We start from the raw sequence: 26452 nt of genomic DNA on the forward strand, positions 1-26452 counted from the left end.
GGAAAAAACAAACATGTCCCTCACACCCTGGGAGTCTGGGACATTAATTTGAGAGTTTATTGCTGCAAAACTAAAAAGTTTGATGTGTCAGGTTTCTTTCTGCCATCTTAAACTAGCCGTGCCAGCTGTTCCTCCGAAGGCCAGAGATCACTGCTGGGCTGGGTGTGATTTTTAAATATGAAAGGTGGAAGTCCATCAGGGTGGTGGATGACAGATAGCACATTTAGGGCCTGATTGCGATGTTGGGCGGATGTTGCCGCGGTCTCAGGACCAACCGACCTGCAGTCAGTGGTCCAGACACTGCCATTACAATGCGACTGAACATTGTGGGGTCACATACTCCCATTTCTCTATGAGAGTTTGTGCTGCGGCCATATATTGGTGGTAGCACAAGCTCCCATGTAGAAATGGGAAATTCTCTTAATCTCTGCAACGCATGGCAGGTACCTCAAGGTGCCTGCCATGCGGTGCAAGGATTAACAGGGGGCATCGTAGGAGCTCCCTCGGCCCCCACCTGTAGGCTGTGGCGGAATGAGGGCTATGCCAGGGGCCACCAAAGTTGCTTTACGAAAGGCTTTCCATGTCGAAATGCCCAACATGGAAAGCCTGTCGAAAACCGGCATCGTTATCCAGACTGCGGCAATGCCGGCCTCAGGGACTACATTGGGGCCTCAAACTGGCCTTGAACCCATCGGAATCCAGCCAGAATGACAAGCCAGTTTCAATTCCGAGCACCTACATTGTAATTAGGTGGTCGGAATTGAAACCGGAGATGTCGGTCGGTAAGCTTCCAACCTGAGGGGCGAGGCTTTCCGATGCACATCATAATCGGCCACAGAGTTGTTTGAAAGGATTATGGAGCTTGTAGATCCTCAAGAGGTAGGGCACCCCAAACAGGAAGTAAACTATGTCTGGAGTTAAGAAGAAAGTACTTCAAAGAGAATAAAAGAACCATTTGAGCAACGGAAGCAAAGATTAAATCCTGGAACACTGGTTTATAGTATACTATGTAAAACAGCCATCCGCATTTAAAAAGAAAATACAGGAGAGAAAGGGCCCCTGAGATAAAGATGAACAGGCAGGCTAATTAAGGGAAAATAGCACAATGAGTTATATAAAAACTATGCGTCCTTTAGGATATTTAAATAGGCGGAATCTCTTGCCATCATAACAGCGCTCAATGGGAGTCCAAAATGAGCCAATAACACAGCAATAACTGAAAAAACTGCTGATTTAAACAGCGATCATGCAATGAACTACACATGTATTAAGCATTTAAGAAAAAACACAAAAAATATATTGTCATTTTTATTATATATATGAAATATCAAAGACTTGAATATTGCGTGATCACATCTGTAAATATTTATATATACATAAAAGAAAAAATATAAGAAATGTTTACAGATGTGATCACACAATATTCAAGTCTTTGATATTTCATATTTATAATACAAATTTCAATATATTTTTTGTGTTTAGTATTTTAATGACTGGATAGTTTTCATATACCTTATTGTCCCATTTAAAATGAAGACTGTTTGTGGATTCAACATGAATTGCTCAAAGTGTTCATAGCACTTCACACTGACACGTGGGTGAGAGTTAAGTTGGTGAAAGTTAAGTGATGTTGGAAGGCACCAGATCTAAAGCCGAAAAAGCCTCTCTTCTCTTAGGGCCTGATTATAACTTTGACGGTGCGGCGCTAGGTCCGCCCAGCTGCCACACCTCCAAAGCTGTGGTAGGGCTGCCTGCCAGATTAGGAGATTCATCATGTCTGGCAGGCTTTTTGGGCATTCCCACAGCAGTGCATCTAGAAATGAGTACTGCAATGGATACGCCAAAAACAGTTCCTGCACGGTACAGGCTGAGAGTTCCATGCCTTGCAGGGACTGGGGTGCATTCACCCAAGGGGGCACATGTTGTGCGCCCTGCATGCACACCAGGGCAAAGAGGCACCTTTGTTTCATCCCCACCAAGGTTTTCATGGTGGAGAAACTGCCATGAAAACCTTGGTTGAGAGAAAACACCTAATATGCTTAGCGGGACCGCCACGGTCCTGTCAAGCATATTGATGCCTCCTGGTGGTTCCCTGGTGGCTGGAGTAAGGCAATGGCGGTCTGACCACCCTACCATAATAGGACACTTGGGAGACATCTGCCGCCAGGCTGTGATGAGTCTGGCGGTCTGTGGTCCACCAGACTCATAATTAAGCCCTTAATGTTTGAATTACACTTGTCTTGAGTTGCTTAAAGATCTAGGAAAGCTAATCCCTTCCTATCTATAAAGGACAATGATTATGTGCCTACATGACCTGACACTTATCAAAATGAGCCAACAATGGCTGCAGCAACACAAGAAAGGCTTCATAGTATCATTAAGTTATAAAACCCTAGTTATCTCATTTAGGAGCAAAACACTGCTGTGCTTTTAAGGATCCTTTCTGCTAACAACCTAAAATGTATTCAACATGCTCATAATAATAATTCATGGTCTCACATGGCAAGATAGGTTTGGTCCATCATCAAGTATGAAATTCAGTCAGTGGAACCGATGCACCACAGATAGATTGCTAACAAAAGACTAATTTTAATTAACTGGGTGAAGTATGGCATGAAAAACCTTCAATTCCACAACATTTTAATTAGTGGCCTGTGATTGCAAGCCAAAACTTCACACATATACATTATTTTGTAATGTTGATACAGTGTCATTTTGAATCAGTCTGTGATTTCAGTTGGATAGATGCTGGAGACTAAAGACACATGCTGTTGCTTGGCGTGCAGCTGTACTCAATCTATCTCATGCATGTTTGCATAATGCACTAGATTATGGTGACATGAAAGATGTATCTACATTACATATCTATTGACTGACTGTCATAGTCAAATATATGCGTAATCTACCTGGTGATTGATCAAAGTGACGTACTTGTATTTATGTATCTAATCTCTTCTGCACAGAAGTCATTCCCCATATACTGTTTCTCTTCATTTCTTGACTTATTCATGTCGCCCTTTGCTGTACCTCATCTGAGATTCAACAGAGCATGGAGAGATACATGAGGCCTTGATACAGCGTAAACGCTGATACATATCTCGTATGTGACAATGAAAACATACATAAACCTCACATGCACTTTGCAAGAGATTGAAAAGAATTAATGTAGCCACAAAGAAATTGGATTGCAAGCACTGTAATTTAGAAATATAAGTGAATGGAGAGTGCCAAACTTCTATTAGTTCATATTCATAATGGTATGAATTTATTAAAACATATAACTCATCAAAATGTATTTTGTCCACTTATAAATGCAATGAATTGTTAATGTATTAATGCATTATAACGCATGCTTTTGATTATTGTGTGAAAACATATGACAAACACCAACGTGTAAAGACTGAAAGCCTATTCTTTCACTCTCATTGTAACGCACCATTGATCGTTTGAAATATTGGTGCAATTCTGTCAAATTATGAGATAGGAATGTAAAACTTCATATGTGTTCTTTATATACCTGGTGACTTAAATTTCGTAAAACAAATTTCTTATCTATATGTTTACTTATAGTTGGCACATTTAGAATTTGAATTTGGTAATAGACCACAATTAGATATGAACATTTACATGACTCGTGCAATATTTGACTATTTGACAAATGTATTAATTGGATTATATCACTTGTTTATGAAGGTACGCTTATATATTTGTAACTTAAAATCTGATTTAAAAGCTTTAATTTTAAAATGCAAAGCTTACACCTTCTTCTCAGACTCATGGACAAGATGACAATGCTGTTTCTCTCATGTAACACTTTTGTTCCTTTCCCTTGGACATTCTTGTGATAACTGTTACTTTTGTATACTTAGTAAGAACATTTCTCTGGGACTATAACCCAATCAATAGGGTATTATACAATGACCTGTGTTCCATGGACAGACAGCTGGTTCCCATTAATTCTTGAATAGAACTATATATTCTTTACTTGCTACTTTACACCTCATGAGTGGATGATCATCATTTGAAATGCCGACCCATAATGAGGTGATTATTGACATTATCTCTGGACTTGCTAAAATATATTGACAGCGCTTTTGGAGGAATGAACTCTTAGCCTTTAACCCTTAGCTCTTGGGCTTGCTTCTTGTTGTCCCGTCTCTCTGCTGTTCTGAGAGAACTTACACAGACTCATTTTTTGCAACACTTCTGACACAGAGCAGATGAGGAGAGCATCTCCTTATGGCCTATGGGGACTTGCTAAACCTGACAGCTTAGCTACTACTGCTCAAGCGGTTGCTGTCACTTGCCCCTGCTGTCTTTTGGACTCATACTAGCAGGCTTGCTATAACCCTCATTTCCTCTTGTCATTTAACTAGATCCCTTGTCATTTGCCCAGAAAACGGTCTTCTGCCCTTGCTCATGACAGAAACTCTAGCTTAACAAATCTCTTATGGACTTTTTAGCCCAAACTGCAGCTTCCCCAAATTCCTTTCCGACAGAGTTTGCTTATAATTTGTCAAATTGATTGTATTGATTGTGAAGTATTTCTCTAAATCTGTCATTGAAATTTAGTTTTATACTAATGCTATGTCAAATTCTGAAAACATTTCCTAAACTGTTGTTTAATTGATGTGTCTGAATTTAATACAATTCAATTCAATTCAATGATCTTTATTTCGATTTAAAACACCATATTAGATTTACATTTAATTAATACACATCACGATAAAAACATCATATGATAACATTTCAAAAAGGGGCTCCGGCAGACCAATGCACAGTTTTAGGGAGTCAAAGTCCCAATACAAGACCTTTCTTGAGCATTAAAAAAGAAATAAATATACATAAAATCCCACAATTTGATACATTTGATAATAATTTAGCATTGAGCAGCATTTCATTTTGGACATCCATGAGGTGAGCTCATACTTTACGACTCAAAGGGTCTAGTCTATTAAAAATCTATTAAAAATATACGTAATTCATAGCATATACCAATTATAGGGGAACACATTACCTCCAGTATATTGCCAAACTAGTGTAAAAAAATTTATGAATTCCATATATATCAGAAAACACACACGTACACAATCTTAAATTTCAAACCTACTCTTTTTCTTATTAAACTTACACCAAACAGGTACTTGCTAACACTAAAAAACACTGTTTGTGTGGTATCCATTCGCAATATTCTTTCTGCCTCATGGCAGGTTCTAATGCCCAGAAGCCGGCAAATGGGTTTGATCCATTTCCTCCTATACTGTGTGTTTCTTTTGCACCTGTGTGGCATAAAACGCAACATCCTGCATTTGCATCCTCATGTCTATGGGCCCTTTTTACTTTATTTGCATTTACCTGTAAAACACCATAACGAAATTTCAAATACAAAGATTTAGCAAACTGTGGTTGTATTTCATCCAAAAATGACTCACAATTCCAGCTTGGTTTCATTAGGAGGAACTGTGTTGATAATGTACCTAAGTTTGAACAATGGGACAATGTATCTTGATTAAAAGCCCAAAAAGTTTGCTTCAACAACTTTTTGGAAGCCATGGACAATCCAAGAGGGTCCTCCCAAAAGTGCTTATGTCCTAGTTTATAGAACCAGTCATGGACATGTTTCAATCATGGAAACCCAGTACCATTTCTGAGTCTAAGGATTTCCTCTAGCCCTTCTCTATAGTGGGAGAGTTTGTCTGTAGACCACAGACGCACCCAAAACAATAATGGCCATAAAATTACCTGATCATCAGTACGGCGTATATTTAGGTCCATTACAAGTGGTAATAGTGATGTGCGCACAGGAAGACTTAATAATTTTCTAAAAAACGTATTTTCGCCCACCATAAAAGTATTATTAGTCACGGGACCCCACAGTTCTGCCCCGTATAAGGATGCCGATTGTGCCCTATATTTATATACCTCAAGGGCAGGAGATACTGCTTTGGACAAACTATTCTCATGTTTTCTTATTATTGGGAGAGAATTTTGGAGTAAGATTGTTTTACTTTTCTCCAACTGTGGTCTCCAATTCATTTTGGTGTCCAGAGTAATACCTAAATAGTTAAAAGTATGCACATATTCTATCTTCTCATTATTGACAGTTACATTTTTTTATAAGATTTATGTGGGTTAACTGTCATATATTTTGTTTTGGTAGAATTTATTTCCAGGCCCTTAGCTTCACAGTATATATCAAAGGTATTTATTAAACTTTGCAGACCTTTAGGAGTTTGGGACATTGAAATCGTGTCGTCAGCAAATAAAGGTGCTGGTACTGGCACCCCCCCCCCAAATTTGGGAGAATCATGTTCGCAGCCCAAAGGTATTCAGGCATATCATTACCATACAATAAAAATAGGGTGGGGGCAGCACACATCCCTGCCTTACACCCCTATTTACCTGAATAGGATCAGTGAGTTCGCCCATTGGACCCCATCTATCCCTTGCAAAATTATCTTCATGCAGTCTTATTATCTGCAAGAGGATTTCCCCGGCACCCCCTGATTTTTTAAAGATTTCCAGAGGAGATTTCTGGGGATAAGGTCAAAGGCTGCCTTGAGGTCCACAAAGGCAATATACAGTTGGCCCTTCCTGAATATTGTATATTTCCAAATGATGCAAAGAAATCTAAAAACCTGGTCAATTGTGCTAGTTTTAGCTCTAAAACCTGCCTGATATTTTCATAAAATACTATACTCCTCAATCCAATCGTTCAATTTATTTAAAATTTGCCGTGCATATATCTTCTGTAAAACGTTGATTAAGCTAATCGGTCGATAGTGCTAAGGGTCATGGAGGTTACCCTTTTTAAAAATAGTTGCAATCTCAGACCCTTTCCATGTTTCCGGTATAGGCGACCAAGTTGCATAAAAGTTTAATATAAGGGCCCCAAACCTATTTATCATGTCTCCATAAATCTCCTGGTATCTTGTCAGGTCCAGGTGCCTACCCTGGTTTTACTGCATTTATTGTTGCCATTGTTTCATCCATACTAAAATATAATGAGGCACTATTTAAAGGTGTTTCATAATCTTGTGGACTATACTTGATATCATTCATGGATGTAGTGTAAAGGTGGGAAACATGGCCTACCCAAGTATTTGCATCTAAAAAAAGGTCTTGCTACATCTCTCCTTTTTATTACCTTTAGATATCAAGCACCAAAAACCTGATTGGTCATTTGTTTTGGCTGCAATAATTAGTTCAGTCCAGATATTATCATCCCAGATTTTTTTAGTTTGGATTAATAGTCTCTTATACTGGGTCCTTTTATCCCTTAAGGCCACTCACTATATCTTTGACTTTCGTTGCCTGAAAGAGGTCCTTTTTGCCTCGCGGCATTCTTTATTATACCATGGGTTATCCAATGTGCTTGCTTTTGTTGCCCCCTTTTTGCGTTCTTTTGGAATCTTACTTAGTATAGGTGTTAGACCTTCTACCAATCTATGGTGTATTTCCATAATTGGAATCTCTATAACAGATAGATCTACATATGGGGAAGCTATCTCTACAAAAGTGTTGTAGATCTGCTTAATAGCCATTTCATTTCCCCCTATCAAGGGCTACTTAAGGGCTCTACAATTGTTGGTTAGTAATGGCTCAATGGCACTACTGCTAGTGTCTCCAACCCTCAGGGCGTATAACTGGAAGAGATGAGCAGCAAATGTCAAACATAAGGGATAGTGACCACTCTCAGATCTGTCATCGATGACTTAATCATATACCATTGACCACAAGGGAATAGATACCAATATATAATCTATGCAGCTTTTCGAATTGCCCCTACTAAATGTGGGGGTATTTGGGCTGTCGGAAGGCAATCGTCCATTGCAAGCTCGTAGGCCGTGACCTGAAACCAATCTTATTAGCTGCGCAACAGCAGATGTACAGGGTACTACTGGGCTATTGTCCAGTGAAGGGATGTTATTGGACATGTCTTCTTCTTTGAAAATATTTTCAAACCCGACTACAGCTTCGAATTTGCGATTAAAGTTACCCCCCACAATTATCAAAGCCCTTTGATTAACTAAGGTTAAACATTGATCTAAATATTCAATAACCTCAGATTCCTTGCTTGCTAAATTTGGTCTCCAATAAATATTTATTATGTAGACTTCCCTTTTATCAGGTGTTAGAAACTTTATTCCCAAAATATCCTGCAATGGGAAATCTACCTGCTTTATATCAAAACCTCAGGTAATTTTTACATAAATAGCAAGACCTCCTGAGGGCCTCCCTCTAACTGAAGGAGTAGCAGCAGAACTAAATGTTTTAAAGCCTACTTTGTGGGGGCTTCCACAGCCCATGTTTCTTGGAATAAAATTATTATGCTTTGTCCGATATATTCCTGCCATACTGAATCCCCTCGGTCTCTTTTGATCCCTGCAATATTCCATGAAGTCAGTCTTATGTCTGTTTGGCATTCTTCCATATTTTGTTCATTGTCTACTTCTTCCACTTCATTTCCTAGTCTTGGCATTTCCTCACAGTCATTGACAGGGTTACAAATAAAAATATTATTTGGGATATCCCTCTCAATATTCTGAATTAAGTAAACCGTCTCAACCCCCACAACATTCTCCTCATACAAGGATATTAATAATTCATCAGGGTTGCCATGTATTATAACCTTCTGCCTATTGTTAGGGTTACATATTTGATCCTTATGACTAGTATTCAAATGTAATCCTCCTGCATCCTTTATTGGAATACTAGAGGCAATTCCTACTTCTACATTGTCAGCAATAGTTTTCACTTTATAATCACTTACAGAGGGCATAGGTACCAAGACATGAAGATCAGCTGCAAGTACCCTTCCTTGTTGGGGTATAGGTAGTTGTCAGTCTTGGGCATCCAAGTCCGACAATACCTGAAACCTATTATACGTTGTGACTAAAGTAGGCCTATTACTTAAGGGTCCAGCTGGCGATTTGTAAAATACCCCAAGGGGAGTCCACAAATACTAGTCTTAGGAGTAAAGGTTGTCTCGCAGTGATGTAAGAGATAGCGAACCATCTGTGGCCTACGGAAATTAACCACAATGCAGTCACCCTTTATACCCTTTGAGGATTGGCCTACCTACCCTAATCTGCAGACCATTAAAATCTCCTTAGTATCCAAGGGATGGAATCTTTTATGTTTTGTCAACCAGTCCACAGTTTTATTCAGTAGGTCCTCCCAATGTTTTCTCTGACCTGCCCTTAGAGCAGGAACACCTGTCAAAATTAAAACATAAGGGCATGAGGCCAGGGGTTGACTTAGTGCTTCTGTATTGGGGTTCAAAGAACCATTAGTTACATCAACTCTTACGTCCTTAGTAGGAACACTCACATCCCCTCCTAAATCTAAGCGTGATATACAGCTATTTTGTAGACCTTGTGGACCTAAGGATTTCGAGCCATTGGATACCTCCTGCAACCTACCTTCCATACTATTGGAAGTGGGATTGATCATGTAATTTCCCTTAAGTTTCCCGCCATATACTAATGATGGACAACTATCCACCATTGTTCTTAAATCTTCTCTTTCAGCTCCGCTCACTTGTCTACCCACCTTTTTACAGCTTAAATTTTTTATAGCGGTGTCTAATTGATTACATTTTTCCCAAAGTAGAACAAAGTTTTTTTCATCCAAATCATGGACGCAGGATAGCACTACTCCTAGTGCTGATTCATTTAGGCCAGCGTCAGGTTCAGTCATAGCATCCTTAGTATTAACAACACTTGGGGCGTGAGACAGTGGAACCATGTCAGTTTGTGTGCCAACAGAGTTATTTTTTGAAGTGAAAACATTGACATTATGAGCAGTGTTGGTACAATCAGTTACTTGAGAGCCCTTAATAACCTTTGTTTTTTTTACCCCAGCCCCCCGTTTCCTTTTAGCTGGCAAAACTTCCACCTTCCGAGATACCACATCCTTCAAGACCCTCGTCCTAGTGACTCTACCAGACACTGCTGAACAATTTGGATCTGGTACAGGGAGAGAAGGGGAAGAAGCAAGTGGGGCGTTTATGGAAGTGATGGGCAGACATTCTTGGACGGAGTCCCCCGTTCTTACCTGCTAATAAATGGCTCTGAAAAACGGATGGATGCAAAGAGAGACGTCGCTCAGTTAGTTCTATTTTGTGCGTCAAAAGTAGCTCTGCCCTAACCAAAAATGCATCTAACGTACCCGCAACTCCCTTATGTTTATCCATACTAGAATGGCTTGCAGTTCAGAAGAACAATTAATTTACTGTATGACAACACCATACCTTTATGCACCAAATTATTGCCAAGTCAGTGTCTCAAAGGCCAAGATTTTCAGGGGATAGCCCAGCCCAGTCTCTTCCTGGCTCAGACCGGCACAGGACGGGCCTGTCCTTGGCTCAGGCTTCACCCGAGCACTGCCCGCGCATGTCCCACACTGCGGGGGCCCTGCTGGCATTTAAATGCGGTGCCTTCGGGCGCGAGGATGACGGTGCACGCACAGGAGGGAGCGCGGTGGGTTGTGGGACTGTAAGTCCTGGCCCCTGCTGGACTGCTAGGCAAGGTGGCGGCAAGTTTCCTTGAGCAGGATTCCTGTGCTGTGGGGGCCCGCTGGTGTTTAAATGTGGCACCTCTGGGTGCGAGGATGACGGTGCGTGCACAGGAGGGAGCTCGGTGAATTGTGGGGCTGTGAGTCCTGGCCCCTGCTGGACTGCTAGTCAAGGTGCCATCAACTTTCCTTGAGCGGGCGTCCCGCACTGCGGGGGCCAGCTGGCGTTTAAATGTGGCACCTCCGGGCACGAGGATGACTGTGCACGCATAGGAGGGAGAGCGGTGGGTTGTGGGGCTGTGAGTCCTGGCCCCTGCTGGACTGCTAGGCAAGGTGGCGGCAGGTTTCCTTGTTCGGGCGTCCCAATACTTACATAAATCATAATTGACTGAGTCTCTAATTTCATTATGGTTTTTCTCTCAGAGAAGGTGTACTTATTTTCCTGATCTTGATGTATAACAGGGATAATCATAGGTTATTTTCAGTACAAAAGGTTTTCTTTTTGTCATTTAACACCATGGTTGCAGAACTTCTTGTCTATATGATTTTGGCCCAATTGAACTTCTTCAGAAGAATTGGATTACGTGAAGTTATTTTTATACATCTACAGTCTTGATCTGAGAATAGTGTACATAAATAGTATCTCTAATTTATAGATTGGTTACCAATTCCTGGTCCTCATTGCTTAACCAGTAGTGGGGCTCCAGAGTCCCTACCCCTTAATACGATGAGTAAGGTCCATCGGAGGGCCAAGTCTGGTCGCATGATTTATAGAGCATGTGAAGACAAATCATATGTAGGCCCAGTACAGATAAAGTAAGATCTTGGTAGCAGAGATTACCTTCCATGCCATCAGCATCATACAGCATCATGGACCACCTCCTTCGTCTCCGGCAGAACTCAGAGCATCCGCCTCCCCCCCTTCAGATCCAAAGCCACCGAGATCATCTGCGGCGTACCCCAAGGCTCATCCCTCAGCCCAATGCTGTTCAACGTCTACATGGCACCGCTCGCCCATGTCCTCAACATCATCTCCTACGCCGACGACACCCAGCTAATACTCTCCCTCACCAAAGACCCCCACACCGCTAAAACCAACCTCCATGAAGGAATGAAGGACATCTCCGACTAGATGAGAAACAGCCGACTGAAGCTGAACTCGGACAAGATGGAGGTCCTCATCCTCGGATCTACCCCCTCGGCCTGGGACGACTCCTGGTGGTCGACTGCACTAGGAGCACCCTGTACACCCACCGACCATGCACGCAACCTAGGGGTCATCCTCGACTCCACCCTCTCCATGACGAAGCAGGTCAACACCGTCTCCTCCTCCTGCTTCAACACCTTCCGCATGCTTCACAGGATCTTCAAGTGGATCACCACCGAAACTAGAAGGACGGTCACCCAGGCCCTCGTCAGCAGTAGACTGGACTACGGAAACGCACTCTACGCAGGAGCCTCGGCCAAACTCCTCAAATGGCTCCAATGCATCCAGAACGCTTCCGCACGCCTGATCCTCAACATCCCTCGCCGCTGCCACATCTCACCCCACCTGAAAGACCTGCACTGGCTCCCCATCAACCTTCAAGCTCCTCACCCATGCACACAAAGCACTCCACAACACCGGACCAGAGTACCTCAACAGCCGACTCAGCCTCTACACCCCCACCCGCCATCTCCGCTCCGCAGACCATGCCCTCGCCACCGTCCCCCGCATCTGAAGAGTGATCATTCTCCCACCTAGCCGCCAAGACATGGAACACCCTCCCCATCCGCCTGCGGCAGACCGAAGACCTCCTAACCTTCAGGAGACTCCTCAAGACCTGGCTCTTCGAACAGTAGCAGCTTCCATCCCCTAGCGCCTTGAGACCCTCACAGGTATGTAGTGTGCTTTATAAATGTTTTGATTGATTGATTGATCTCTGTAAACTACACTTTTGATATCTGTATCATACAACAGGTGCCCACAGAACTGGTACACATGGATAATGTGGCTTGCTGCACATTGTCTCTTTGCACACAGCCATAACTATTACCTTCAACCCTGGACTATGTCCCAGATGAGGTTCCAAACCTACAGAAGGTCATATGGGTCAGGTTTGCATGTCTGAAATGAACTAGTGGACATTCTCGGGAAGAACAGAGATCCCCTGCATGCCTCTGTGAAGCATGTGGCCATGCCCACAATTTTTTGTAGCACGATGTAGTTTTATGTCCCCACCTCTCCACAAACAACAATCATACCTGTGCAGTTGAGATGCCTTTTGTGAGAAGACTTGAGGCCCAGAGTGTAGCTACCTGGTAGGAGAGGCACACCATGTGCAGACTCCTTTGGAAAGGAATTCCTACTATCAGCTTATTAGGCAGTAGAGGGCTGACAGTGGTTGCAGTAATATAATTCGAGAGCTAGGACAGACCTTCTTACATTTGGACTGCTTGGGAGAGCTGCCTATCAGCCTCACCTTTGTTTTTAAATTGGTCTGCCCCTCTACTGCAATAGGATCTTTGCCCTATTCAAGTCGGAAATGACTGTTGAATGGAAGTGCCTTTTGAAGTTTGTAGAGTATGGGGCAGATTTATATCAGACTTGTGGCACTTTTACGCCGCCGTTGCGTCACTTTTGTGACGCAGCAGCAGCGTAAACCCTGTGCCATGTTGCGCCCCATTTACATCGTGACGCATCTATGGAGATGCGTCACGGTGTAAAGCCCTGCGCCACATGAAAGCTGCGTCAGGTTTCATGTGGGAGTTTCTACTGAGGGGGGGGCGTTCCATCGCAGGAACGCCCCTGAATAGTGACTCAGTGAAATCTATAAGATTTCACTGAGTCACTTTCCCAACGCTGATGCGTCAAAACCCTGCGCCTGCTTGAAGCAGGCGTAAGGCTTGACGCACCATGTTAGGGATAGGGTAGGTTGGAACAGTGCTGGAGTTGCGTCGCGCTTGCGACGCAACTTCAGCACTGCGCCAACCTTACGCCAGCAGATGCGTCATGTATTTGCTTGTCCTTGCACCACGATGCACCGCATTGTAAATGCGGCGCATCTGCGGTGGCGCAAGGGCAAACGTGCATGACGCATCTTCCCTGGCGCATCCATGCTGATTTGCAGGGATGCGCCAAGGAACATAAATCTGCCCCATAGTGTATAGAGAGAGTATGTGACACAAGAGGCCATACCCCCACTAGGATCCATTTTGTATTTTCTACATTCTAGTGCTACCTAAGCTAGAGAGTTGAAATAAGCGCTCCAGACAACAGATATGAATTGATTGGCTCCCCCAGCACATTCCAGGGGTCCTTTGTAGTCGGTCATACTGAGAATATTAAAGGAAAGAAAGCAGATGGTTCTTTAGAAACCTGTCTTTAATATCTTATTATTCTCTATAAGGGCTATCCCCACACTGTAGTTAAGTCGGTCAACCTCAATTGCCTGTGTGCCCTTGTAGATAGATTTCTCTTGAACTAAGACTCCTAGATTCATCCCACAATCCTTCTCACACCTTGTGACAGTTTAGTGTCAGTTTAGTGGAATATGCAAAGGAGAAGTGCTGAAAACTGATCCCACAGCTGCGTACACAACTGCTGTCTGCAACTTTAGTATAAAGATGGAGCAGAAATGCCTAGACAGTGTGCCACAATTTCTTTACCAGAAGCTGGGGTCCCATTACAGTGGCAAAAGGGAAACTATTATGTGTTTCAATGTATGGGGATCCATTGCCAGCTCCCCTTGCCAGGTTCAGGATCAGAATATGGAGAAAGTTGACAGCCTCCCAGAAGAAGCTGCATTGGAGTCTCCTCTAAAGGAAGGAGCTGATGAACTATTGCATGAAGAAGCTGTCTAGACTAGAGGAGGACAGCAAAGGAGCTAAGGAGGTCACCACCTATGACAGCTGCCATGCCCTGCAAAAGATCTGTACTGCTCAAGATGATGAGTCTATCTGCAGCATGTACTGTCTTGTAGAAGAGGCAAGAAGCCTTTACAATGAAGGCTAACCAGCAGGATGCCTTTAAAACAAAGTCTAAACAATGGAATGCCTTTACAATTAAATATCCTTTACAATGACAGTCTTTTACAGCAAAATGATTTACAATGAATGCGCCTTTACCATAGATGCCTTTTACCACGAAAATAGTGGTAAATGTAAGTATTTTGCAGGTGAGTAGAAAGTATTTGAATATATATTAATATATATTTAACTACTTTATACTAATATATATCCACCATCCTCGGTCAATCGTGAACAAGGAGCTGTGAGCTCCGAAACCTGTAGAGGAATGTTGTTGCATCAATAAGGAATCACGCTTTGAATAGCAATTGGGTCGCCATGTGTCTTTGTTCAAATGAACTGGGCATGTTTCTGTGGATACTAATATATATATATATTACCTACTGGCGGTTGAAATAGGTAGTTATATTTAGGATGCAGTTTCCATAGGAAGAGCATTTTTTGATTTGCCGATAACTTTGGTGTCGTTTGACAAATCTTCATGAAGTTTTCAAAACTATGTGGGCACCCCGGGACAGTGCAGTTTGCTATGGCTTAGCAGGAGCAAGCCATGAAGCATTGAGAATGCTCTCGCTTTTATGAAGCGGAGCAGAATTGTTTTGGGACTGAGCTTTGGGACATGTTTGCAGCTCCTTCTGTCCAAAAGCAATGCCAGCTCCCACAGGAGGTGAGAAGCCGTCAGAGACCCCGGGGGCCTTGAGGCTCCCCCTGCGGTCCCCAACATGGTTGCCATGCCCCAGGGCTGGGGTCCCCGAGACAATATTGGCCTGGAGAGGGAGGGCCATGCTGGCTCTACTCCCCATTTTTTTTTTAAATGATGAAGGCCAGGCCCTGGAGATGGGGTCCCCAGGGCCAAAATGGGCCTGGGGAGGGGGGCCATGCAGCCCTCCTCCCTTTAAAAAAATAAAATAAAATAAAGGCTATTCCCCAGGGCCGAAATTGGACTCGGGAGGTAGGCCACGTGGCTTACCTCCCATTTTAAAAACTAAAGGGCAGGCCCCAGGGGATGGGGTCCCTGGGGCCAAAATTGGCAAAGGGAAGGGGGGCTACTGTGGTGGTTGTTGAATGAAATCCCCTTGAATGCTGCGGGTCTTTGGGGTCCAACAAGTCCTCTCCTTACCTCCAGAATGTCCCAGACAGCTGGAATGCTGAGAGGACTTAAAGGTCATGCCCCCTTTCTCTAACAGTCTGCAAACGTACCCCCGGCGCGCTTCTGGTTGGGGAATGAATTACACTGAACTCCTGAGGACCTCAGGACTAAAGTGGACTATTTCCCCCAGCCAGTAGTGTGTCAGGAGGTGCGTTTGCAGAGTGTTGGAGAAAGGGGGCGTGGCCTCTGAATATCTCTCAGCAATCCAGCTGTGTGGGTCTTACTGGAGGAAACAGGCGGGCTGGTTGGCCCCCAAGGACCCACAAGAGCCTAGGGGAATTCATCCCCAACCAGTAGTGCGTCAGGAGGTGCGTTTGCAGAGTGGTGGAGTAAGGGGGTGTGGTCTCTGATTACCTCTCAGCAATCCAGCTGTGTGGGTCTTACTGGAGGTAACAGGAGGGCTAGTTGGCCCCCCAAGGACCCTCAAGAGCGAAAGGGACTTTGTTCCCCAACTAGTCATGCACAAGGTGGTGTGTTTAGAGAGTGGTGGAAAAAGGTGGTGTGGCCACCAAAAACCTCTTAGCAAATTCACTGTGTGGTACCTGCTGGAGGTAACAGGAGGGGCTAGTTGGCCCCCAGGGATCCTCAATAGCCAAGTGACACCATACCGCCTGTAAGACCAGTGCCAGAGAATCTAGCCCATGGTACGATGGCACCCTACGTGCGCTCAAGGGCAGTTGCAGGCGCGCAGAGAGGGCTTGGCGGAAGGCGTACGATTCGGGGAAAAAAGCTATCTATCTCGCCTCCGTCAAAGTATACCATCGGGCTGTGTGCCGTGCTCGGGCATTGTATTATACTGCCGAAGTCGGCAACAGCTCTAACCCCTCGAAAACTATTTTCAAATTGATGAAGGATCTTCTAGCTAAGCGCCCCGATGCTCCGACGACGGGCTCTACTGCTCATTGTGAGGCTCTTGCGGTGTTCTTTCAGGAAAAGGTCCAAAACATCTATATGACCTTTCCATCCACAGGACCCCCAGTTGAGTCTCCGATTTCCATCTGTGGAGACACAGCCCTGCACTCGCTTCCCCTGTTGACATTGGAAGGGTTTCACATCTTGGCAAAGCAGGTGAAATCTGGGTCCCCCGCCGACCCTCTCAGTTCGGCTCTCTTTAGAGATGAGTCGTTCGTGGGTCGGACCGTGGTACACTCCCTGATCAACATCTCGTTGGAGTCGGGCACGGTCCCCCGTAGCTGGAAGCGGGCGATGGTTTCCCCCATCCTAAAGAAGTCCTCACTGGACCCAGACAAGCCTGAAAACTATCGGCCTATCTCTTTGCTTCCCTGGCCTACCAAAGTAATGGAGGCCCATGTCAACAAAGTTCTCTCGGCCCACCTCATCCAGTTTAACATCTTGGATCCCACCCAAAATGGCTTCCGTGCTGGTCACAGCACGGAGTCTGCCCTTCTCTCCATGGCTGAACACCTACGCACAGTGATGGATGCGGGGCAGACAGCGGCGCTCGTTTTATTAGATCTGAGCGCCGTGTTCGACACCGTGTCCCATCCTATCCTGTTGCATCGCCTGGAGGAGGTCGGGCTGGGTGGCTCTGCCCTCCAGTGGTTTCGCTCTTTCCTGAACGATCGTTTCTTTAGCGTTGCGCTGCCACCGTACCAGTCCCAATTCCTTCCTCTGAGACAGGGGGTCCCGCAAGGCTCCTCGCTGAGTCCCACGCTTTTCAATCTGTATGTGAGACCGCTGGCTGAGATCGTCAAGCAATGGGACATGACTATGGTCTCGTATGCTGACGATACTCAGCTAGCGGTGACTATCAGCGGGGATGCGGATCGGGATGCCCCCAGGTTTCAGAGTGGACTTAGGGCGGTGGCAAGCTGGATGAAGACCAACTGTCTCCAGCTCAACGCGAAGAAAACCGAGATCATGATCGTTGGCAGGAAGGCGGAACTGTGGGGGGACAAGTGGTGGCCCATTGAACTGGGGCCGGTCCCTCTCCCGGTCACTGAACTTAGGAATCTGGGAGTGTGGATGGATCCCGCTCTCAGTTACGAGGGCCACTCGAAGAAAATCGCGGCCGGCTGTTTTGGCATCTTGCGGTCGCTGAGGCCCATTCTTAAGTTCTTTGACCGTGGTACCAGGCAGCTGATAGTCCAGGCCACGGTATTATCTCGCCTGGACTATGCCAGCTCGCTTTTGGTAGGGACCAACGTGGCGGAGACTACCCGCCTTCAACGAGTGCAGAATGCCGCGGCTAGAGCCATTGTAGGCTTACCCCGAAGGAGCTCTGTCTCAGGTGTCTCGAGATCCTTGCATTGGCTTCCCATTAAATCACGCATCCAGTTCAAGGTGTTGTGCTTGGCGTTTAAGATCTTGAGGGGAGTAGGTCCGCCAATTCTTGCTGACCTCCTGTCGTGGTATGTTCCTTCCCGCGCTTTGAGATCGGGTAGCCAGGCGCTCGCGGTGGTCCCCCGATACAGGTTGTGTCGGGCTGGTGGTCGCTCTTTTCGGGTGAGGGCGGCTGAACTCTGGAATTCCCTCCCAGTGGACTTGCGGCTACTGACTGACCTCTTGGCCTTTCGCAAAGCTCTGAAAACGTTTCTTTTTTAAATAGATCTTTTATCTGTGTTGTGTTTCTGCTATTTGTTGCACATTGCCTGCCATGCGCCAGGACGCCCCTTAGCTGGGGCAGCTGTGCGCAATACAAAAGTGCATAACATAACATAACATAACATAACATACCCCTACTAGTTGTGCACCACAAGGTGCGTTTGCAGAGTTGTGGAGAAAGGAGGCATGGCCTCCTATGATGTCTCAGGAATCCCGCTGTGTGGGACTTATTGGAGGTAATAGGCGGGGTAGTTGGGTCCCAAGGACGTCCTTGAGGGCCAGCTTCAATAAGTCCTACACAGCAGGATTGGTAAGAGGTGTTATGAGGACATGCCCCCTTTCTCTTCTACTCTGCAAATATGTTTCGTGGAGCACTACTTATTGTGGGAAGAAGTCCACTTTACTCCTGAGGGACCTTGGAGGTCTAGAAGCTCTTTGGTACCTCCTGGAAGCCCTACACAATGGGATTCCTAAGAGCTGGTTCAAGGTCAGTCCCCGTTCTTTACCACTCTGCAAATGCAATTACTAGTAAAAAACCATAGATATTCACTGAAAAAACCAAAGGTTACTGGTAAGTTATAGTTAGAAATTATCATTTAAACAACCTTAGAAATTCACTAATAAAACCAAAGGTTACAGACACATTTTAGTTAGGAAATAGAATTTAAAAAACCTTAGAAATTCACAGAAAAAAACAAAGGTTACAGGGACATTATAGTTAGGGTCAGATTTCACTTGTACAAAACCAGTGAAAAATTGTAGTTATAGTTACCTGAGCTAACTATAACTTATGACCCAGCAATGCACCGCTTTTGACCTCACATATTACATCACTCATGACATGGTCAGTGACATCACTGATGACACCATCCAGTGAGTCTAAGTATTTTGTAGAGTTTATGACTGTTCAACATATATTCTAATGTACTATAAAACTTAAAATAGTATACTAGCTGTACTTCTAATGAGTGATACTACTTTTAGTATATATCATGTAACTGGCTGTGTGACTGTATGTATCCTTGTGCATATGGGTGTGTGAGTGGCTATATGAGTGGTTGTGTAAGGAGCTGTGTGGGTGAGTGAGATGCTGTGTGAGTTGCTGTATTGGTGAGTGAGTGAGTATACGACTGGATCTGTGAGTGGATACATAAGTGTCTGAGTGCATGTCTCAGTAAGTGGGTGCATGAGTCAGTCTGTGACTGAGTGCATACGTTTCTTATTGGGTCTATGACTGCCAGTAAGAGTGTCTAAGTGGTTCTGTGAATGGGTGTGAGGGATTCTGACTGTAAGTGGGTGTGTGAGTCTCTGAGTGTATGAGTGACTGGCTGCATAATTCTCTGAGTGGGTCAGTGAGTTGTTGTCTGAATGACTGTATGGGTGTGTGAATGTCTGAGTGGGTCTGTGAGTGGGTGTATGAGTGTTTGAGTAAATCTGAGAGTGGGTGTATGAGTGTTTCAATGGGTTTATGAGTGAGAGCACAAGTCTTTGAGTGAGTGAGTGAGTGAGTAAGTGAGTGAGTGAATGAGTGAGTGAGTGAGTGAATGGGTACATGCATGAGTGTCTGAGAGGGTCTCTGACTGGGAGGATAAGTTCCTGGGTGGGTCTGAGAGTGGATGTGTAAGTCTTTGAGTGGGTGAGTGAGTGGGAGCCTATACATCTGAGTGAGACCATGAGTGGGTGTGTGAGTCTCTGAGTGTATGAGTGAGTCTCTGAGTACATAACTCACTGACAGGATCTGTGATAGAGTGTGTGAGTGACAGTATGGGTATATGAGTGTCTGGCTCTTTGAGTGGGTGTATGAGTGTCTCAATGGGTCTGCCAGTGGGTGTATGAGTATCTCATTGGGTCTGAGTAAATATGTGTGAGTGGTTTTGTAAGTGGTGAGTCTCTGAGTGGGTCTGTACATGGATGCGACCAGAGATATCACTATATTGTTCGGTTTTAATTTTACAAAAACTACTGAACAGGTTTGCACCAATCTGCATAACAACATCTACCTTTCTGCCAAATTTGGTGTAATTCCGTCCAGCAGTTCGGGCTGTAGGTTTCTACGGGAATTAGCATTACAAACATACCCTTAATTCACACCTCTATTTCTCAGGCTCCACTGTACAGATCACCCCCAAACTTTCCACGACACACAGAACCTACTGTGACACTTTTTTGGGTAAATTTAATGCATATTGAACAAACAAAGCAAAAGAAAAGTCAAATAATGATTTTCCTATGGAAACTAGGTCCTAACAATGTTGGTCAGCAACTATTCTGTAAGGTACGCAGGGTGCGTGACCCTGTAATAATCAAATGCCCTCACACACCTGGATAGGTGTCATGCTTCATCATAGGGCATTTGCTCCTTGTCTGGCCAGCATTGCGATGCCCGATGGACACCCTCAATGGGGGTCTTTGCCAGATATCTTCTTGTCTGCTATTTGGTGAAGTGCGGGTGTGGGGGCTTAAGGAGTTGTTTGGTGTTGAGGTGTGAAAGTGGGAAGTTAAAACTAGGAAAAGAGATACTTCTCGGGAAAACTTTTAATGAACAAGTTCTCTTACCTATATTAAAAATGTGTGGTGCTGTCTATATATACTTTAGTTATCTAAGACAGTTATAGGTCAACATTTTTCTAACTTCCATGTAGTCATAACAATGATCTAGTAGCTATCCATCAGGACCAATAACAACCTAATCTACTTAGTGATTGGAGTTTTAATGTATGGGTTCAGTGATTCTCTCCCAATCCCACATACCTTGCTTTTGGTATTGATTTGTTATTTATTTAGTGATGACCTGTAGTTCAAAGACACAGTGTACACAGTAAAAATGTAATTCAATATTTCCAAATTATTATTTCCAATGTTGCTTATGATTTGCAAATCGTGAAACAAGTGTCTATTTTGTTACACCAAATCCATGCTTATTTGTTTGTATCAATCACATGCTTTGTGCCAAAATATGTCCCTTATACATATAAAAACACCACAAGACGAACAAAACATATATAACTAGGCCCCATTGGTCCATCATAATGATCATGCCTTTCACAGTAGCATCCCCTCTTTGCATGATATATTCATTGATTGGTCTGTACTGCTCAAACAGGCGTTCAAACATGTAATACGCTGAGTTCTACTGTTTTGGCACCTCCTGGATGAGTGCTTTAACTGGCATTCTACTATCGAGTTGAATGATCCCCCAGCTGCATCAGGTCTTTAAAAGAATGACTGAAATGTGTGCAGATTCTTCTGCAGGTGTTCAGTAAGTTGCTGACTCGCTTTTCTTTTTTCAGAAAGTCTTGAGCAATGATGTTAATGCAGTGCGCCAAACACAGGACCCTGAAATAGCCACCACTGGCCATGGCCTTAACTATATTACTGCAATTGTCCATGGCCACAAAACCACTGTTATGCCCTCTTGGTCGCAGCCATTCAAAGACCTTAGTGTTAAAGTCTTCCAAAATGTCTGCAGCAGTATGGGATTTCTCCATGACGAACATGGCTACTGTAGCATGCTTCCAAGGGCCATTAAAATGTCAGCAGTGTTAACACCTGTAGAAGATATGTTTTATCTGATCTCCAAAAAAGAGATCTAGTGTGTAGTGATGCACATGTAATCAGTGGCTTGACAACTAGTCCACATGTCTGTTGTCAGGTGGACAGTGTGAACAGCACTCTGCTGCAAAGCTTGTCCAAGCAATTCCAGCACGTCGTGATGTAGTGCTGGAACAGCAGCTCTGGCAATATAGGGCCGGCTAGGAACCTTCCATTTCGGGCAGATGGCTGCCACAAATTCAAGAAAACCCACCCCTTCCACAAAAGAGAAAGGGAGGAGGTCCAGCACTAATATTTTAGACAGTTTTGCATTGTACAAAGGTGCCATTGGGTGGTTGCTTTCGTACTGCCTCTCCGACCTAAACAAGCTGAGAATTGTAGCCTGGATTTTTTCTTTTCTTGTGCCACTGAGGTGACTTCTTGAGACCAGATATTGTTAGGCTCAGTGCACGTTTTTTCGTTGAGGTACTCTCTTGCCTTGGACCACTTAATGCCTTGGCCTGACTCTTGTGCCATTGCGATGTTACTGATGATGATATGGGTGTTACTACTGCACTGCTGGGGACACAGCTGCTTTGTGTACCGGAGAAACTGCCTCCCTCTTGTTCACCTTCCACCGTGACCTGATCTTCTTCATCCCCTCTACCAACAATACTTGCAGTTTTTTGCCTGCAAAGATGCGCCTCCCATTGGATCAAGTTGTGTTTTCTAAGATCGGTTCTTTGGCCTCCAGTACCATAGTTTTTACCAAGCTTACCCCAACTAACACCTACTCCACAAATGGAACATATAGCCATCTTCACCTCCTTCTTGCTAACTATAAAGAAGTCCCAAACTAGGGAGGTCAACTTTCTGACACTGCTGGTGCCACTTGCAATGCCAGATGAACTGGTAGGTGGATGTGACGTTTGACCCTGTGCAGTACCTACTTCTAGTGAGGTGGTTGTTGTTGTGGTAGATGTAGGTCTCTGTTGGGACTTTGTAAATATGGCAGCTGGAGGTGGTGTTGGTGGTATCCGTGACACATCCCTCACAGCAATTTGGGATGGGGTAATGTTGGTCTCTACTTGCGCGGGGCTAATGTCAATGATGACTGGCTCGTCATCATCATCATCCTCTTCTACATCTACCTCCATAACACTAAGGCTTTCTGGAACCTTTCTTTTCCCTAGTCTCGTCTTTTGACGTGTCTCACTCTCAGACTGAGGTGGGATCCAAGTGGACTCTAGATCATCAGAAGGGGGGCTTGCAGAATAGGTTAATGGACTAACCGCACTTTTCCTTGCTGGGGATCTGGAAGACAATGGATCTTCTGAAAGAGTGGCTTACTCTTCTTCTTCCTCAGCAGGAAGCTGGATCTCCTGAACTGCCCCTACTCCAGGAGGAACAACTACTATTGTGGGTGGTTGCAGCTGTTATTCCCTACTTATCTCTGAGATTCCCGCATTGATTGTGTACTACTTTGTGATAACGATAAGTCAATTTCAACATCACTGCTTGTCGGATTTGTCGTGATCAGACTGGCTTCCTCTGTGACAGACATGCGTTTGGGCCTATGATTGTGGGGTGGATCCATTGATGCAGGGGTGCTGCTCCCAGCTTGTTCCTCTGACATCAGCTGCAGGCGCAATTTTGGGTTCCCCAAAAAAGGTCTTGGGTGACATACGGGTGGTGGTAAGTGGCAGTGCCTTCTTCTCACTGGCAACTTTCTTGGTACTGGAACTGGTACTTTTCTTTGGGGCCATCTTGAAGATGTAAGCATGTAGTGGCGCAAGTTGAACCGATGTCTGTGGTCACACATCACATGACACATCAGTGAAATGTGGCATTGTTGTGGTTCAATTACTAGTACAAACAAATATAACATAATTTAGCGTGTGGTCACACTTGTTAGTGTTATTAATATTATTACCTCAGTAATTAAAACAATTAACAATGCAGTGTAACCATTTTTGAGACTTTGACAACAACAAGGGCTTCCATGGTGCACTCTGTACACTACAGTAGTACACTCAGGAAGGATAGGAATGAAGAACAACAACAATCCAAATGTAACTGATAGGCATTGTGCATCACGTGGGATGCAGCACTCAGGGAGCTGCAGCTGACAAATGACAATGGAAGCAATAAGCTAAGGGGAACAAAAAGAAGACTGACATGCAGGCCTATATGGCAAAAGCACACTAACTGCCTCCACAAAAAGGCCACCATCCACATGGTCACACATAACACAACAACAACAAGCAGGAGACCTGGAAAACAATGAACTCAAGCAGGCCTATATGTGTAGGACACATATTTTACAAAATGGCCCCAGGCCACATGGGGAGGCTCAGCAAAGGCAAATGATGGCCCACTATTACAAACACACTCACACACTGTCTAGACAAAGGAGGCATGCTAGACAACACATCTTAAATGCAACAATGCCAAAAACAAAATTCCAAAGGATTAAAAAAAGGTTTGCAAGTTACAACCACACACATCCAACAAAGGAATGTATTGAACACACATGAAAAAAGTGAAATACTAAAAAATAAAAACACATTTTGTATTTCAATCCAATGCCATCTATGCTCCAAATGATGTTTAAAATTCAACAGACACCACAGAAACAGTGGTTTTATGCACCCATGAGTATCTCTGGGCCTATTGGCTGGAAAACACATTGGCAGGCCAAGCCACAAGGTGAATCGATTCAAATCAATATTGCAATTCATTAAAAACATGGAGAAAATGTAGTGAACTATGCTACATTTTATGCTGGATAAAAGAAGAAAAAACTGCATGCAAAATAACAACTAGCAAGAAGACATGGCCACCTCGAAGAAGGCATGCAGGCCTAATGCAAAAGCACAGTGCTTGCCCCTTCACAAAATGACTGACAGCCATATGGCCAGGCTACAACAAGAAGCAATAATAAGCCTACAAAGGGAAGACAATGCAGGTTTATGGCAAAAACACATTGGCTGCCTTCACAAAATGGCTGCCTGCCACATGATCAGGCCACAACAACAAGCAATAAGCCTACAAAGGGAAGACAGACAATGCTGGCCTATAGCAAAAGCACACTGGCTGCCTTCACAAAATGGCCGCCAGCCAAATGGTCACAACACACCAACAACAAGCAGGAGCCCTGGAAAAACAATGAACTCAAGCAGGTCTAAATGGACACAGACTTTACAAAATGGCCCCTGGCCGCATGGGGAGGCTCTGCCAAGGCAAATGATGGCCCACTATTACAAACACACTCACACACTGGCCAAACAAAGAAGGCATGCTAAACAACACATCTTTAATGCAACAATGCCAAAAATAAAAATCCACAGGGCTACAAAAAGGTTTACAAGTTACAGCAACCACACACATCCAACAAAGACATTTAACACACATGAAAAAAAGTAAAATACCCCCCAAAAAATATTTTGTGCTTTAATCCAATGCCATCCATGACCTAAGTGATGTTTGAATTCAACCGATACCACAGAAACAGTTGTTTTATGCACTCATGATTAGCTCTGGGCCTACTGACTGAAAGGCCTATTGGTAGACTACTGGGCTACATAGTGAATTAAATCAATATTGCCTATTGATTTCAAAAGTTGGAGAAAATGTAGTGAACTGTGCAACATGTTTCGTGTATAAAAGACGAAAAAATACTTACAATCAGATGCATCTGCCATACCAAATAGTTAAAATTCTACGAATCCCTTTTTGACTGAAGAGCCAACACCAAGAGGAGCAGGGTCAAAGAACTCATTAAAACCTAATGCTCGAGAGTCCTTTCTGTACCTGTAACTATAGGACCTGTAGTTCCTTTATATTAGGGGTGGGCGGAATTGCGAAAGTGACTTTCGCAAATGATCGCGAAAATGTTAAAAATCTCTGCAAACACGCGGAAATATTGCGAAGATGTGGAAGTTTTTTTCCCGCCCGTTCGCGGTATTTTCTGCGTGGTCGCGGCTCGCCAACTTACCCATGCGGTTACTCGCGGGCGCGGCCATCTTGTTTTCACTTTTCTCGCGGTGCATGATCGCGAGAAGAAAGACGTGATAGCGCGACCAATGACAATACTGCGGGCGCGAACTGTCGCGAGACAGCGCAAATGGCTACCAACAATCCAACATCTCGTGGGGAATGCGACCGGATCGGGAAAACTTGTCGGTGAACGCGGGGGTTCAGGTAAGGCGATCGCGCGTGCGCGAGAATGTATTATTTTACAGCGCGAGCAAGAAACAAATTATCGCTAAGCTGCGGAATGCGGAAATTTTGACATTTTCGCACTCTCCGCGGAATGTGAAAATATCAAATTATCGCAATTTCCGCGAACGGAACGGAAATTTAGCCCAGGCCTACTTTATATCAGACAGTCATGGGAGGACAGCAAACACATACATTAACCGTTCCTATTGATGTGGGAAGAGCTCAAGAATCTACTAAGCGACAAATTAAGCCTAATTTAGCATATCCCAATGAAGGTACTTCTCAACAATGGAATGAATCAGGAGTTAGTGAAGGGACAATTCAGACCACAGTACCTCTTAATCAAGAAAAAACGAATTTATTAACTAGTACTGCAGAAAGGATTATGGAAACTCCCAATAGAGGACCACAGGTTCAGACAACTAGAGCCTTATAAATGGGAGCTTGAGGTTCTGA

At 44.2% G+C, this 26452-nt stretch overlaps 1 protein-coding gene across 1 annotated transcript in view; it reads right to left on the reverse strand.

The window, feature by feature from the left end:
• Positions 1–26452, reverse strand: part of LOC146809852 (cytosolic phospholipase A2 gamma-like) — a 680097-nt gene that overhangs the window by 218772 nt on the left and 434873 nt on the right. The window lies entirely within an intron of this gene.

The sequence above is a fragment of the Triturus cristatus genome, chromosome 7 (genome assembly GCF_964204655.1).
Source record: "Triturus cristatus chromosome 7, aTriCri1.1, whole genome shotgun sequence".
Lineage (NCBI taxonomy): Eukaryota > Metazoa > Chordata > Amphibia > Caudata > Salamandridae > Triturus > Triturus cristatus.